Source organism: Camarhynchus parvulus, chromosome 2, assembly GCF_901933205.1.
Source record: "Camarhynchus parvulus chromosome 2, STF_HiC, whole genome shotgun sequence".
In the NCBI taxonomy this organism is placed as follows: Eukaryota; Metazoa; Chordata; class Aves; order Passeriformes; family Thraupidae; genus Camarhynchus; species Camarhynchus parvulus.
The window spans coordinates 135038658-135056682 of record NC_044572.1 but is presented as its reverse complement, the minus strand read 5'-3'; positions in this window follow the sequence as shown (position 1 = coordinate 135056682).

Genomic DNA, 18025 nt, shown 5'->3' with positions numbered 1-18025 from the left:
TCAATGGTACTAGAGGTTGGCACAACTTCATCATAGAAAAGTTGTATTAGCAGTGCCTATAACTAGGCTTGACAATAGAAATGTTAGCAAGGTCGGATCATCACAGTTATTGACAAATATTCATCAAGTAATACCTCTCTTAATCAATAATACTGCTCAAGTAATACTGCTATTAACAAAGGGCAAAGTAAGTCTAGGAGTTTCTGCTAACTGTGTTTGAATTGACTTTTCAGTTGTAGAAGGAGGACTTTCAGGAGGACTTAATTGTTTCAGCCACTTAGCAGTCCAGACAGATATGCTAAAGAAAAAAAAAAATATATATATACCTTGTTCTCAGAATGCTTTCTCCACCTTCTTCCTTAGGAAACAAGCAGAGTAATGATTACACACATACCTCATAATTCCAGCTTGTCAGAAGCCGGAGCAACTGCAGATTGTTATAGATATTTTTTCCTCACATTATCATAGACAATCTGATTACAGGCAAGTCAACAACTATCGATACTTTACCACATGCAAGATAGCAATAATGACTGTGCTCTGCATAACTTAATAAATCATTGTATTTCTCTTGAATACCAAATGGTTCTTCCAATAATATTACTGAGACTGAGATAAGACAAATTTATGTCAAGTTTAGTCTTTGTTTATAGATCCAAAGGAAACAGGGTTTTTTCCTCATTAGTTCTTGTATGAGTATTTGAAAACCTGCATGTTTCAGATATTCCCTCCAGTAGTATCCAAGCTTGCATATTTGTGTAATGATAATACACATCATAGTTATTTTCTGTTATTTTCCTCCTACCTCAGAATGGTCTCCCCTTTTGTGTTTACTACAATGAACTTGGCCCTGTCTTAAGAAGTTTCAGTGATATGAATTTATATTTTAAGTTTTGTTCAACAATTTTAAGTTTTGTTTCAGTGATATCCAGTTATATTTTAAGTTTTTTCCTCCTGTTCAAGACCAGATTGAATAAGGCTATGAGCCACTTGATCTAGTGAAAGGTGTCCTTGCCCCTGGCAGACAGGTTGGGACTAGATGATTCTTAAGGTTCCTTCCAACCCACACCCTCCTACAGTTCTGTAAAATAATGTTCACCTGTATGAAGACTTATCATATATAAACATATATTTCTACGCATTACTTAACAACTACAAAGAGGAAGTATTCATTAAATGGAAGTTACTCAGACAAAGAGCAAGTACAAACACTGCCATGTGAATGCAGATGCAGTCATCCTGTAACATCCTTTTCTCAACAGCAACTATTTCTTCTGCTATAGAGGCCTTTGTTTCAATGAAACACTTGTAACATATTTCTGTGTTCCCATCACGACAATTTAGGATACATTTATTGCTTATATAGATCTGGCCAATCAAGTAGTAGGCATCTCATAAATATATTTATTCAGCTTTTCTTTAAAAATATCTGAGATAGTTTTCGTATAGCTTGTTCAGTCACCATGTCAGCATACTACAAGTGCCATGGCAGAGCTGTAATACAGCTTTCTGGGATTGCCTCATTTGCTGCTTGGAATATTGTGCTACCATACTTACACTGATAGCTATACCTGAGAGATCTCATTTATGTCTGGTTCTGTCCTCACAATATGCATTTTGTCAATTTCTATGTAGACAATACCCTCAGAGATACATCTTAATTGAGGCAGGGTACAGCATATGCTGCATTTAAGTATTCACAGACACCTAATCCACCAATAATACTGCAGTGTAGTTCTAAAAAGCAATTTAATAAAGCCTTCAGGAAGAAAAAATATAGGCAAGTTAATATTCCACAAACCCATTCCTGTGACCTAGTCTTATGTAATGTAACTGTTCCTTGGGGATTATGAATTATTCTTCATGCATTCGCTGACTTCTGATACCATGTTTTTCGGTAGAAACCTCTTCTTTTATACCCAAGACCTCTTTAATAATAACAATTTGCCATCTAAAAAAGAAATAAAATATATGCTTCAAACACTATGACTATAACCCAGGTATCTTCACATGATAGTGTAATATAATTTGAAATCAAAATAGAGGAAAAAAAATGCACATCTTGCATTCATCAATAAACTTTACTATACAGGACAGTTTGTATATACAATAATTATACTAACTTGCCAGAAAGACATTTTTCTTAAAAAGTGATTAAGTGACAACATTTAAAGGAAAGACACTGAAACAATTTCTATAATTCCATTATTGCTAGTAAGAACATGTACTGTATACTTACCTTCCACAGCAAACTTCTTATCTCCATTATGTTGTATGCTGAAAGTTTTAAAAGGTCAGTCTGTGTTCATGCTCATTTATCTTCATTCTCATTTACTTCTTTGTTTTATGTTCTGCAAAAAGAGTCTTCAAACGTTTTCCTTATTTATTTGCTTTACATCATCAATTCCACAAAGAAAAAGTTAAGTGGCAAGATAGTAGATAAACAAAGGTGATTGGAGCAGAACATTATCTAAGACTGATAAAATACAAGTCTCTGTTGAGGTAATAAAAGCCCTAAAAATGGTATTCAGCTGGCATAATGTCTAGAAAAACTAAATAAATAGAAGGTTATAGTTATTCTGCAATAGCTCCTCTCCACACCACCCAGTTTTTACGCTTTTCCCCTGTTCCAGTGTGGGTCCTTCATGGGTAGTAAGTCTGACAGGACCCTGCTCTGGGTCTCCGTGGGTTTCATCTTTCTCCAGCCTGCTCTGGGGTGGGGTCCTTCATGGCCTGCAAATGGCTGCCTGCTTCACCATGGTCCTCCATGGGCTGTGGGGCAACAACTTCCTTCACCCTGGTCTTTTCCATGGTCTGCAGGGGAATCTTGACCTTGAAGCTGAGTGTCTCATCCCTCTTTTTCTCCTTTGACCTTGGTATGTACAGGTATGTACAGGGATGTTTCTCTCATTTTTTTCATACTCTCACAGTTGGTTTCTTAAAAGTATTATCACAGAAGCATTGGAAGTATTACTTCAGCTCAACTGTGTCCTGCAGAAGATCCGCTGGATCTGACTTTACCAGATGGAACTGGCTGTACCTGGGATGGGGCAGCCCCTCTCTTTTCTCAGATTTCACCGGATGGAACTGGCTGTACCTGGGATGGGGCAGCCCCTCTCTTTTCTCAGATTTCACCCCTGAACTGCTGCCACTGCCAACCTTGGACAAATAAACCAAATACAAAGGCAGGGAACAAAGATCACAGTTCAACAACAGAATCTGCTGAGGAGTTCTGCCTGTTTCAGAGGGGTCAGGCTTATGACAGAGCTTTCCTTATTACTATTACTTTGTTTTTAGGCTTAACTACCTAAAGAATGTTGCCTAGAGAACAGTAGTACAGTTGTTCAACTTCTTTGATAAGATTCCATTAGGGACTCTCCAGTAATGGCTGTAAAGCTCCAGAACTCTGTCACCAAGTCCCTTAAAGGGGCTTACATTTTTGTGTGTGTTTTACATACCCTGATTTAGATGCAAGGAAGAAATACTGACAAGATATTCTCAAGAGATCAAAACAACAAAAACTTTACCAGCAAACTTCAGAAATTCGGGGAGCTCTGGCAAAAGTTTAAAGCGATATTCAATCAACATTAAGCATTTCAAAAAAACATTAACTTAGCAAGCTCTAAGCCTATTCAACTTAGGAAATTCTAACTTATCTGAATTTAAGTTACTCAGCCTTCATGAAGAATGAACTAGAAGTATAAAAGAACAAATATAGCTACCCCTCATGCTTCAGCTGATGCAAAATCCAAGGGAAGGTAGGCTCAAGACATGTGCTTGTACTGTTCTTTGGCTTAAGTACCCATTGGCTTTCCTGGCCCCTTCCCCCAGGTGGGACTTTTGGTCTCATGTCCAGTCAGGAGCTGGGTTAGAGGCTCCAGGGGCAGGTGAGGAGCATTGCCTGCCAGGAGCATTGCAGAGGCTGGGATGCAGACCCCGGAGGGGTAGGGTGTGCAAAGCAGGGCATCACCTCACTGGAGCAAGACCCAACCTGTCCTTTCCACTCACACATGTACCTGAAAGGTTTTGAGCCCAAAATCTCCTCCCAAAATCTCTCACAATTGTACATCACCAAAATTGTTCGAGCATTAAAATGTAAACCATGTCTGATTTCAGGAGTGCAAAATAAACACTGTCTATTTGTGAAATTTGTTTTTTGCCAAGTCTTGCATTTCTGATTATTTGGTCTCACAGCTAATTGATCTCAGAAGCATTTCAGCTCTCTGCGAAGCTCATAGGGGTTGCAACTGCTTAAACAAGGAAGATGTTGAGATTTTTTTTTTATTTTATTTTTTAAAACAAAGGTTTCTCTCCTTCCTTCCTTCCTTCCTTCCTTCCTTCCTTCCTTCCTTCCTTCCTTCCTTCCTTCCTTCCTTCCTTCCTTCCTTCCTTCCTTCCTTCCTTCCTTCCTTCCTTCCTTCCTTCCTTCCTTCCTTCCTTCCTTCCTTCCTTCCTTCCTTCCTTCCTTCCTTCCTTCCTTCCTTCCTTCCTTCCTTCCCTCCCTCTTTTCTTAGACAATCTTTACCTGATGTTCATCTTCCTATGAACTGAAAGGATCAAGCACACAAAGTAAATTCATACCTTCAACAGAAGTAGAAAAGAAACTATTTTGAGGACTGAGCAGGAGGATGTAGTGGTAATGTCTGATTGCACAGGGTTCAGCCATGATTCTTTCTTTGTACTAAGAGCTAGACTGGGCAGCACAGAAAGAACACAAATGTTTCTTTTAGTTCAGTTCACAAAGCTGTGGTTATAAAGTAAGCATGTCTGATTTATATTTAATCAGCTGAATTTAATTCTTTCAGTCAAGAGTCAATGATATGGCTGGAGGTTTTAAATAAGCTTATGCTTCTTAAATAAAACTAAAGGATGCTAGATATTGGTTGTCCATAGGAATACCAAGTTTTAACATACATTTCAGTCATACACAGAAATATTTATTATACATTATAGTGGATGAGAGTCAATGCAAATTTGACACATTTAGTCATCTAAATTTTGGATTTGATCAATTCAGGACAGTTGCCTTGGTAGAACTTATTCTCATTTGAGATTATATCTGACAGGATCTACAGAAGACTGATGCTGTCCTGGACTGCCAGCTGAAGTCCAGTACTTTCAAAGACAATAGATGCCTACCTTTTGTTAACAAGGTCTGAACCTAAATAGGAATCAGGAAGTCAGTTGAGTAAGTCAGTTCATGTCAGTTGCTTAAACACAAACATAAATTGCCATTGTAGCAGCAACAGAATATTCAAGCCATCTAGATAGATATATGAAGATATAAGTCAAATATGGTACAAAAAAGAGATACAATCTAGGGAGATTCCTAAAATTTTTGACCTACAGTTACAGACCAGATAAGACAACTTGTGAACATTTAAATAGTGCCATAAGACTGTGTTTGATAAACTGAACTATCCCATGCAAAGCAATTGAACTCATTTTAAGATACACATTATCACTTCAAATTCCATAATTAGCTGTATTGAGAAATGCTGTGTGTGCTGATGGGACCAACCAGCTGAGGAAATACTTTCAGGGCCTTCATCAGTTGGTTCTTCTAGGGGATGAGAAGGGTATCTCTACACAAAGGGCAAATTGCCTGTTTTAACTAACAGTGCCACTTTAAAGTCTACTAGGAGTGACATACAACATCACTTAAGGTGAGACTGTACCAGTTACTGCAGAATTTGTCCACTTAGATGTATGTCTATTATGTTATGCTAAGCAATGTTTACATGAAATTTGATCAGCGGTTGTACGTGTTGATGGAGAGTCAGAGTTCCCAAGTTGTTTTTCAGGCCATGATGTTGTTCCTTAGTGCTGCACTATCACTTGTTGAGGTTATATTTGAATTTTCCTTTCCACTGCTTTCTTCTCCCCACACTTCTACAGGGTCATTCTTCACAGTCCTTTTTCATAACATCTCATCTGTTATGCAGAACTCATTTCTGTCTGATCTGGAGCAGTATCGCACACACCAAGTGCAGGTGACCCTGAATTCTCTCTTAATTACTGTGGCCTTCAATGCTGCTTTAATATTCTCCCTGCTTTAATACTGTGAGTGACAGAAAATGTGACAACAGAGAAGAAAATCAGCCTTTAGAAGAACTAGCTGCTAATTCAGGAAAGTGAATGGGACTTAAGGGAATTATGGCAAAGGATTTATGTCCCTGATATTAATACAGCCTGATCTTAAGAACTGGGAATAAAAGAAAATCCCAAGATATCAGGGGTGAAAACATTAATTCTTAAGGCTTTTACTTGCTTTTGTAGTGTCTCATGTAAATTGCTCAAGAAGAACCACTGATATTCAGTCTTCTAAAAGATGCTTAGGAACTGTAAAGAACATTTATTTTCAACTATGATCTCTCTATTGGGTCTGTAGTTTCCTTCAGAGCTCTTCCCTTTTTAATCTATGGTAAAATATCAGCAAGACTGATCCCATAGAGATGGTGAGTTTCAAAATCTGTCAGTCCATAACAGCTGGTGTTGGGGCACTCAGTTTTATGTACAGGCACTGGCACAAAATAACAGAAGGAAGCACAAATGCTTCAGTCGTTTCTTTTGGACTGTGTAGGAAGAATGATCAATAACCTACACTGTACAAGCCATAACTCAGTGTTCTATTCTAATTAAAAACACAAAAATATCAGGTAGGCAAAAGGAGGAATTCGACAGAAACATATGCTAATGCTCATCAAGGGCAAGTCTCTTTTGAAAACCTCTTGCCAACATGGTTCTCCTTACTCATTTTCTAATTAGGCATCTATCACAAAGAATAATGTCTGTAAATTTCCATGGTACCAGGAAAGCTGCAGTAAAGATGACACAGAGAAACATATTGTCACACTACCCAAAAAGTTAATAATCTCAGAAAATATGCTGGGGAAAAAGCAAATTCAAAGAAAAGACACAAGTTAATATTCTCTCTCTCTATGACCTGGAGACTGTAGGAGCACTAGAACAAAATATGGGAAATAATGAATCCAGGATCTTGTTTTTGTAGAAACCCTAATGGTTAAACTTTGAAAATATTTATTCTAAAGAGTCTTGTCTATTTACAAGACTGGTAGTTTTAAATAACAGAAGTTTTTGATAACAAATGCTGTATCATCTAATAAGAATCCCACAAGCACTCTTACCGCTTTCTAAAATATTATTTTGTACCTAGCCTAAAGATTATTTTTCCTCTTTGGATGTTTCATGTCATTCTTTGATCCTTATATTGTAAATTCCTGAAGTCAAACATGGACAGCTTGTTTCTTTGATGTCTTTACCCACCTATAGAGCAGCGAGCTAACATTTCCAGTAACCAACAACCTGTATTTTCCAATCTAATACACACAGTCAGAATATTGTGTCTGTGTGACTCAGTAAAGAGATCAGCATTTTGTTTTGTAGCAGGTGCTGATTTTATTGATTCAGTTGGTTGATTTGCACCTTTGCAGTGAAAGTAATATGAATGTCCTGCTACACTGTTGTAGTTAATGAGATAGTTCAACTCTACATCTGTTTAATGCACTTTGGAAATTGCAAGACTGCAGGGTTGAGGAGCAGAATCACAAGAGAGAAAAAGATTGAAGGCGTTTGCATTATTGTTGAGGTTTCTTGCCATCTGAATTTTAGAGATTTTTTGGGGATTCTTATTATTCATCAGTTTCATATCGCAATTAAGTACATACTTCATATTTTAATATACTCTTGTATCTGAGTTCCATAGTATGTTTGAACTATATTAGTTTGCAAAGATATAGACTGTTCATTTCATCTAGTCTATTTAGAATAAGTCAATTTTAATTTGTATTAAACAGGTCTTTGATAATGAGATTCTCTTCAACATGTCTTTCCATTTCCCTACAGTCCTGTAGTGCCTGACAAGGATATTTTTGGCAATTATGATTTAATTAAATATTCCCTAAAGGGTTGTTATATAAAGGAAAGTCATATAAAAAACTGACAGCTATTTACAATCAATACTCTTAGAAGACATAATTCCCACAATTCTCACCAAAGTCTTGGAAGAAGGCTTTGATTTAACATGTATTATAACATGGGATGGAAAGTTAAACTTTGTTGTTGTTTTCACAGTCTCCAGAAATGTCATTTATGAAACATATCAAAAGCTTACTATTATCAATAAATATATATCTAAAGAAAGCTTATATTTCACCTGTATTTGTATTCAGCCCTACATTCTCATGGGATGGGAACTATAATGTCTGCTTATTGCTCAAACTGCACCTACTAAAAATATTCTTAGTTGAATATTGTCAGCTTTTTTTTTCCACTGAAAATACATTTTTGCAGCATGAAAGAGAAGGTAGAGAACAATGAGTATGAAGTATCAGTCTTGTGTAATGAAGTATCAGTCTTGTGTAAGAGTGTGATAATCTAAAAGAGAAAAAAAACCCTCTAAATTTTAATTAATTCTAAAGAGTAGTCCCAAATGATGACTTGCCTTTGCTTTTTCTTTATTTCCAGTGCAGGCTATTCTTTTACCTTCTCTCTTCCTATTTCCTGATCCATTTGGTAATTTCAATTTCCTTATACTGATACATTTGCTTTTCAAAAAGACAAAAATAATCTGAAACTCTAAAATGAAGAATGCTGTATATATTCTCTTTACTGTGTAAACGCAAACAATATCAGTAAAAATAAATGAGGAAAAAGCCTAACAGAAAAGAAAAAGGAAATTTATTGTCTTAAATTGTGGGCATATTTTTGTATTATGTTAGGACTTTCTGCTAATGAAAATTCTGCTTTGATTTAATATCAGCCTTTGATATTTCCAACTGTTAACCTTTTTCCATCTTTTAAAATGTGGTCTTAATTTCATAGACGCTAAACTAGAAGGATCACTAAGTTTTGAGGAAGTTCTCAAGACAAAAACGTCTTTGCTGTTGAAGTCTAGAAAAACTTGCCTATCAGAAAATTGTCTAATTCCTTCTTAACACTCTTTTGTTGGAGTATTGGCAGATTCCTTGATATTAGTTTGTAATCCTTCCCAAACTTTTGGGCTTCATTTTGCTGAACCCTTGATACAGAATTTTCTGATGATGACTTATAGAGATGAGTTGCTTAAAAAAAGTATTTTTCAATCTGCTTCAAATTTTTTGTCTTCCGATGTAACTGAACAACCGCAACTTCTTATGAACCATTTTGAATAATGCAATTCTACCTCCTCATCTACAGCATACACCAAACATGCCTGTTTTCTTTACCTGCTGCTCTAGCCTTTGCAGGATCACTGCAATTTTAGCTACCATTTCAAGCAGAAGATTGCAACATCACATTTACTGGGTATCTGTATATGTTGTCCTTATTTAGAGCAAGTGAAAAATGTAAGTGAATTCATGCATTAGCTAAAAAAGGCAGGAAATATTCAATATCCACACTGACATATCAATACCCACAGTGCTATATGAACAGATAGGAGTCTCAGCTGTGAGAGGAAAACTAACTCATTATCTCCATTTCAAGATGAATAAACCTTAGTATCAAATGCTTCATTTTCAAAAAAGACACACTGAACTCAAATGAGAAGGAAATGGAAGAGAAACAATATTTTCACACATAGAATCTGCAAATTGCATTTAACAGCACTGCTAATTCTAACAAAAAAAGGGGAAGGCTTGGGGCAATACCCAAAACCCTGCAAATCATTTAATGTCATAAGCAGGGACTTGCAAAGGTAACCAGCCACAGGGAATGCTACTGAAACTTCTGTATTGTGTATTGCATCCTATATATCAAATGCTAAATAAGAGAAGTGAGAAACTGGAATTATAGAGAATAAGGTTTTGGATTGTGGATGGCTCTTAATATCAGGAAATATCGTTACTTGATGGCATGGAAAAGACATCAAGATTAATAATGTTACTATTGGTATTTACATCATTTTGTGGTGGTGATGAGAGCTGACTACAGGTAAGTATGAAGCTTCCAATGCCAAAAGGAGAGCAATTTTATTCATAAATTGTGTAAAGAATTAAATATTTTATTATAAGCATTTGAATAATAGAAGTGTGATCCATCTGTCAAGATGCTGAGCTTCCAGAGAGGAATGTAAGATATGTCTAGGCAGACATTTTTAACTGAGATAGTTACTGAGTTTCTGGCAGCAGAGAGAAATGGGTACATGTGGGAAATAATTCAAGTCAACTTAATAAAAATGTTTAAATCAGGTCAGAGTAACTGTCACCTGAACATAGTCTCATTTTACATAAGCCTTTTTTTGTATTATTATTTTAAATAAGGTACTGCTGGCTAGAGAGGAGAGAGAGAAGAAAACGGATTTGATTTTTGTGACCCCTCAGTTCCACAATTGCGAATAGTCACTCGGAGTTGTCTGCAAGCTATGGTCATTTTGCATGAGTTTCTCAAGGGATAATGAACATTCTTACTGTACTAGTATATTTTTGTATCTAAAAGAGACAAAGATTCAGAATAAACTCGTGTCAGGTGAAAAATTCAGGAATATTTTACAACAACATTATATTACAATAACATAACATAGGTCTACAGTCTGTGGCTTTCACAGGTCCATTAGGTCAGAATTTGACATTTACAGAATTTTATGAACCATATTTGTACATTCCAATTTTTCTTGCATCATTTCCTTTACTCTGGCAATCCATGGCTCATCAGGTTTTTTGGTGTGTTTTTTTTTAGGTTTTACTTAAACCTCAAAAAGCTCATTCCTAAAGCCAGGAATGCTTTAAGAACTGCAAGCCTCTGTCAGTATTTGAATGCTGTTAACTTCAGCAGTTGAAAATAGTCCCAATGAACATGTGGATGATGACAGGCACAAGACAATCCTATCTCCAAGAGCTGAATTTTTATCCCACTTGCCAAAGGGGAGTCTGCATTGGCAGCTTTTCTACTCCAGTGCAGGTGTTTTCCCCTCTGCCCATGGCTGTTGTACATGACAGATGGACCAATAATGCAAAAAAGCAAATTCTGAACTTAGAATTTAAGAGTGTTTGATGGTGATTTCTGAACAGAAAACCAGTTTATAATATTTTGATTATCTGAAACTTCTTGATTTTTCTGTTTAAGGATTTTAAGTTAGGAATAATCTTCTGTTACAATAAAGACTCAAAAGAAGGACTCTTCAAACACTGAGTAGCTGTTGTGCAAGATCACTTTGCTCAAATTAAGATGTAAACCATCTGGCAGGTGTCTTGTACCTGTCATTGGGGATGGAGATCAAGATAAAGACTCTTTTTGAGCAAGGTTATAATATACATATCTATAAATCTTAACTGTTTGGGATTTGGAGGTGTCATTTTTCACAGAAAACCTCTTGTGTCTTGTAATTTTCATCAGCCTAGATTCTGAGATCTCATCCCAAAGAAAATATACAAAAACTGTTTTATTTAACACGTGTGAGTCTAGTAAAACTTATGTGGGTCAGAGCCTTGTTATGTACTTTTTCCACATTTTTAATGACTGATATCTGTTTCTTACCTGTCCTAATGCCAGTGTAGAAGCTCTTTTTTTCCATCTTTCTAATAATCTCCCAGAGACAGGTGGAGATATTATAAATAAAGGTTCCATTGGAAGTTTTCAATTATGAACTGACTCCATGAGGTAAAAAAATAGAATTAACAATTTTCAGTTAAAGATCCAAAGCTTTACATGTCATTTTCCAATTACTATTTGATCTTTAATCAGCTGTAAGGTGAGCATAAAATTGGTATTAACTAACTTGTCTCTGAAAATATTTATTAATTGCAATCTTCATTTTAATATTTTAATTCCAGTAAAATCTCATGTTAACTCACACTCCCATTCCTTTAGCATTCATTGATTGAACTTTTCTAAGTTGTCTATGCTTTCTGAATATCCAAGCTTCTTTGGTGTATGTCATGAGACATGTCAGGCAATACAAGTATGAAATGAAAATATTTTGATTATATTTTCCTAAACTAATTTTCTTCCTTCCTAAACTAACTTCATTTCTTCCTCCCTTCCTTGTCTCCCCTACACACAGCAGTCCAAAAAGAAAGCTCTTCTCCATTTGCTTATTTTCTTCTGCTACGTTTTGGTATTTTGTGAATTGGTTTTTTCTTGTTGCATAACAAATTCTATGAGTTTCCATGAAGACATAGTTAAGATATAATGAAATAAAAGGCTCTAAATTTTTATCTCTATCACACATTTTCTATGTGTCCTGGGCTGAACCAATATTGCTGTTTCTTGTTTTGCCCTAATAAGTTTGTCATGCAATTTCTTGTAGACCTACCTGTTTTGTTTTATTCGGTTGGTAACATTTCAAGTGCAAATATAAATTCCACATATTCAGCTTGTCCCACCAGTGCCCTGCATCAAAAGCTGTAGGAAATTTCGGAGATCTGATTTGACACTAAGAAAAGGATTAAATACCAACTCCCTGGGTCATCCTATACAATCTTCCCCCAAACCCCAACCTGCCATGTTACAAAAATCATTCTTTGAGAAATAGCAGAAGGAATCTATTTCAGCATGAGTAAATTAATTTGGGTACCTGTGTAGAACACCACATTGGTTTTAAAGCTTTCAAATTATGATTGTAATATGTTAATAAATGTAAAGAATAAAGTTAAACCAGAAAATATTTACCCTTTTCAATATATGTAAAGGTATTCTGTGATAAGTTCCTTAACCAATCATGTTGATCTAGCAAAGCTATTTTCTCAGCTTTCTCTGAAATACAATAACCAATTAACCCAATTGTATTGAGCATTTTCTAGCCTCATCTGAAGCACATATTTTACATGTGCTCTAAGGGTCCTCTTTCAGGACAAAAGACAATAATATGGGTATTTTTACTAGAGTGTAAGAAAATAATTTTAAAAATTATATAACATTGAAATAACACTTGTCACAATTATATGTTTTAGAGTGAAAATTAATCTGTTTGGTAAAGAAATATCATACATACAGTTATGTGGTACATGAATACCTTGGTTCACTAGTCTGGAAATTAACTGAAAAAAAAGGGAAAATAATTTGGAATAAAGAATGGAAATCCAACCAAAAACATTTAAATACCTTCAAAAACTAAGTTTTTATATGTAAGTTTTTATTTTTCATGTTTTGAAACAAAAATCATCCACAGTTATGAGACAGATGGTACCTGTGACCACCAAAACCCTCCCACCCCCTGTTAAGCCACCAGTGATGGGAACTTGAGATAAGATAAAGATGGTTCTATTGTCCAAATGTTATCTCAGGCCTAGGAGGAGGTAAACAAAGCTGAGGAGCAAAAATGTATTGCTGATAATGGCAGAATTTATGGGTCACAGGGAAATCAGCTCCATAGCTGAGCTGAAATCAGCTTGGACTGGGCAAAAGGTAATTCTGGCAGGGGGAGATTGCAGCCACCTCCTCACAACCAACAGTCAAAAGAAGAGAAAGACTGAGGATTTGACTAATTAATATTAGAAGCAAGGGAATCACTTAGCCAATAGAATAAGGGAATTCTATAGCCAATGAGCATTAATTCCTCTGTTTGCAAAAATGCATAAATAGCGAAGTTTTGAACTACCTTGAGACCCCCATTACCAAGAAGACCAGAGTGAAAAAGGATCAACTGCAGACCACAGATCTGTGGATGGTGGCTATCTTCTGCCTGATCTCTCAATCTCTCCCCATCCTTTTCTGTGCCTTTCTCTCTCTCCCCACTGTCTACCTCCCACTTATTGTTTCAGTATTATTGACTTAGGCATATGGTCTAGTTTGCACTTTAATTTGTGTGAAATCATCTCTTGCTAATTGGATCTTAACACCTTACCTGTGGCATGGGCACATTGCTGTCTGATGATCGACTTGGATCCAACCAGGAGGCCCAGGGCTGTTTCTGCCTAGTAGTTTTTTAGCCAGTTAACCCTCAGCATATTCGGGTGCATGGGATTGTTCTTCCCCAGCTGTAGGACTCTGCTGAACTTCCTGACATCGCTGTCAGCCCATTTCTCCAGCCTGTCAAGGTCCTTTGAATGGCAGCAGAAACCTTTGACATACCAGCTACTCTTCCCACTTAGTGTCAACTGCAAACCTGCAGAGGCCACACTCTGTCTCATCATCCTGATCAGTAATGAAAATTAAAATGAAATGAAATCAGAATGGAGCGTGGTATTGTCTCATGGGGTGCATTGTTACTGACTTGTCTCCAACTAGCCTTTGTGACACTGATTATCACACTTTTTGGTCTGGATGTTCAGCCAGTTTTCATTCCAATAAATTATATATTTTAAAATAATAACCTTATGGGCTTGTAGTTTGCCCTGGAGTACCTAGAATTGCCTATTGGATCAGTCAAATTTTCCAGTTAATTGCAATGTGAAGTAAAAATCTGTGAAGCATACAGTAAAAGAGTCAAGTCACAGTCCTGTGACTAGAGCAGTCAAGGGGATTAAATATATAGAGAAAGGTTATAGGGATAACTTACATAGACTACATAGACAGTATATTTTCAATCACATTTTCAACTGTGTTTGCAGAAAAGAATGTTAGAACAGATTTTTAATAACCACAAGATATTGGATCCAAAGCCATGTGGATATAGAAGTCATTAAAGTAATACAGTGTATTATGGTTATTTTGAATATATCTTCAGTATCTTTAAAGAGCTTGCATTCTCTTTCTGGATAGATTCTCACAGCAACAGCCATTATGCCATTGCTCTAGTGTGATTACAGTGCTTTGCAGCTGTACAACATTGGTGTTTGTGGACAACTTTAAAGATTTCAAAGAGGCATTTTCTCATCTACATTTGAATTTAATTGCAGAAACTGTCAGAATCCATTAAAACTCACTAGTGAGTTTATTATTCGGAAATAACAGAACATACATTTTTATGGGTGATATCTTCTTCTATAGAAATTTTATTCAGTTGGCATTCTTTACATTATTTACACTGCTTATAGACAAAGAGAATATACCAAACTTTTGGTTAAATATATATTATTAAATTATGATGATTTTATTACTATTTTTATTACATAACAATTGCCCACACCTAAGTGTGGTATTGTTTCAGAAAAAAAAATCACAAAAATACTATTTTAAGCATTTCTGTTTCTCCTTTTAAAGGACCATACAGTGTTCTGTCAACTAAAAATTACCAGATTTTACTATATCAATATGTGTACAACCAGCTGCTTCTTGACACAATTTGCCATTGTGTGAATTTTGTGTGGATACATTACCGAGGATGTGCTAACCAGATGACCTCCCCAGACCTGGAGTTAGCACCACCTTGCCCCTCCATTCTGCGCTTACCTCATGGCAAAGCCCTTCTGTGGTAACTCTGTTTGAGACAGGCAATCACAGAATCGCAGAATCACAGAATCACTAGGTTGGAAGAGACCTTCAAGATCATCAAGTCCAACACATGCCCCAAGTACCTTAACTAAACCATGTCACTGAGTGCCATATCCAGTCTTTTTTTGAACATATCCAGGGATGGTGACTCCACCACCTCCCCAGGCAGACCATTCCAATACTTTGTCACTCTTTCTGTGAAAAACTTCCTCCTAATGTCTAACCTATATTTCTCCTGATGCAGCTTGGGACTGTGTCCTCTCATTCTGTCCATTTCTGCCCGGAGAAAGAGACTGACCCCCATCTGATCACAACCACCTTTCAGGGAGTTGTAGAGAGTGATAAGGTCGCATCTGAGTCTCCTTTTCTCCAGGCTAAACACCCCCAGCTCCCTCAGTCGTTCCTCACAGAGTTTGTGTTCAAGCCCCTCACCAGCCTCGTTGCCTCCTCTGGATGCACTCGAGTGTCTCAACATCCTTCCCAAACTGAGGGGCCCAGAACCAGACACAGCACTCAAGGTGCAGCCTCACCAGTACCAAGTACAGGGGAAAAATGACCTCCCTGCTCCTGACCACACTATTCCTGATACAGACCAGGATGCTGTTGGCCTTCTTGGCTATTAGGGCACACTCCTGGCTCGTGTCCAGTCTGTTGTCAACAATTGTGCTCTCTAAGTCCTTACAGAAGGCAAATGTTATACTGGGCTGCATTAGGAGGAGTATTGCTGACAGGGTGCAGAAGGTGATCCTTCCCCAGAACTGGTGACACCACACCTGGAGTTGAAATAGCAAATAATAACAATAGGTCATGAGCCTTGTCAGTTTACATATAACTAATGATTCTCTTGATCCTGAGTTTACAATACGCTGCCCTGATCAGAAAGTATTTTTTCAAAATTTATGTATATAATTTATTTTGCTGATCAACACATTGAACACAGCTTCAAGAGAAAAAAGATTTCTACTTGCACCCTTTGAAATCCTGTACATCAAACGAGACTGCAAAATTTATGACCTTTAGAACATATCTGCATATACAACATGCAGCTAATTTCTTAAGAAAGCATATGCTAATTTTCTTGTTTCTGTTATATCTGAAGATATTTCATAAAAATCAGTGGTAGAAAATTTGTTGCAAGGCTGTTCTTTTTCCCCTCCCTCAGTATTCGCTTCTACTATTGTAGGTATCAACTATCTTGTTACACTAGGATAAAAATAAATGTATATCATCATCTTTTTTTGCTTATGAAAGCATACAAAGAATACAAGTTATACTTAAAGATCAAATTCCTCCTCCTTTAGAAAACTTGGCATTACTAACAATGATAGTGTTTCTGTTCATAGATCCATTTTGCTTTTCTTTAAAACTGCTGTGTCAGGAATAAGAAAAAAGCCAAATATCCCAGGAAAAATATCAGTAACAATTTATTTCTGTAAAAATGTTCAGTAACACTTTTATTTCTTTTATTCTCTTTCCGTCTTAATAGGTTAAATTATATTTTGAAATTATTTTTAATTCTTAATTGTTCTAGAATTAAAAGCTTTTTAACACTAATTTTATAGTAGGATCTTTACACAGTAAAATTCTTTGCAGAGTAAATAAAATTTCAGTTCCTCTCCATATATTTACTATTTTCATTAACAGGAGAAAAGAAAACTATGTGAATTTTCTTTTTGTTTGATGCTCAAAAGCAGATACTGATCCTAACCAACAAATGCCTAATTTCAAACATAAGCAGTCAAGGAAAAAAAATTATAACTGTTTTCCAGAAATGTATGCAGTGTTTATCCTCACCTATCCTTATTGATTTTGCCTTTTCATTTTCACTGAGAAAATATTCTTGATTTCCATTACTCATGGATAACGCTGCTCGTGATGTCCCCAGACATGGGTACTGTATTTTACTTTCCTCCTGTGGTGCTTTAAGACCATTTACCTCATCACCCTTTGCCTCTTGCAGCTCCTGAGTGCATCCTGTTCTTTTGCATCCTGTTTCCTCACATATATTTTCTTAATATCTCAAATTTTTAAGGCTTCTCATGTTCTCAACTGTCCTTTGTCTTCTATATTTTTCTTTGTCTTCCTTTTCTACATTCTGTAACTGTAAAAAAGTTGCAGGTATCTTCAATTTATCAGGGTCTTTCCTATTTGCTTTCTACGCATATTTATTTCATATTACTTTCTCTTTTTGCAGGACCACTGCAGCAGCTTCTGCTGGTGTAAGTGCCTGTTAGGAGTATGCCAAAAGCAAAATAATTTGGATAACATAAATAACCAAGTAAATGCACTTCATACTGTCAAGGGAAGTTCTTTGTCAGTTAGTTTATGGGGTTTTTTTTCCATGGCAAACTGTGCCTCATAGTTGCATGTATTAGTGTGTGTTAGTTGCATGTATTAGTATATTTCTCACATGACAAAATTCATATTCATAACAACCTGATTATAGACCAGTCAACTAGGACCTAGCTTCCATATCAAAATATAGTGAAAAAAGTGAATATTTTTTCTAGAAAAGTTCAGGTTTTTTTACTTCAACTATAAGTTTAGGTGTGGAATTTGATATCTGAAGATGCAAAAAGATGCAAAAAAAAAGTGTCATATCAACTGAAATAGAGACCCACACAACTAGTATATTATTTATGATAAAGTGACTTGTGCAAAAAATTCTACCAATGCTACCATTACGATATCAAATCAAAGTAATATATAGACT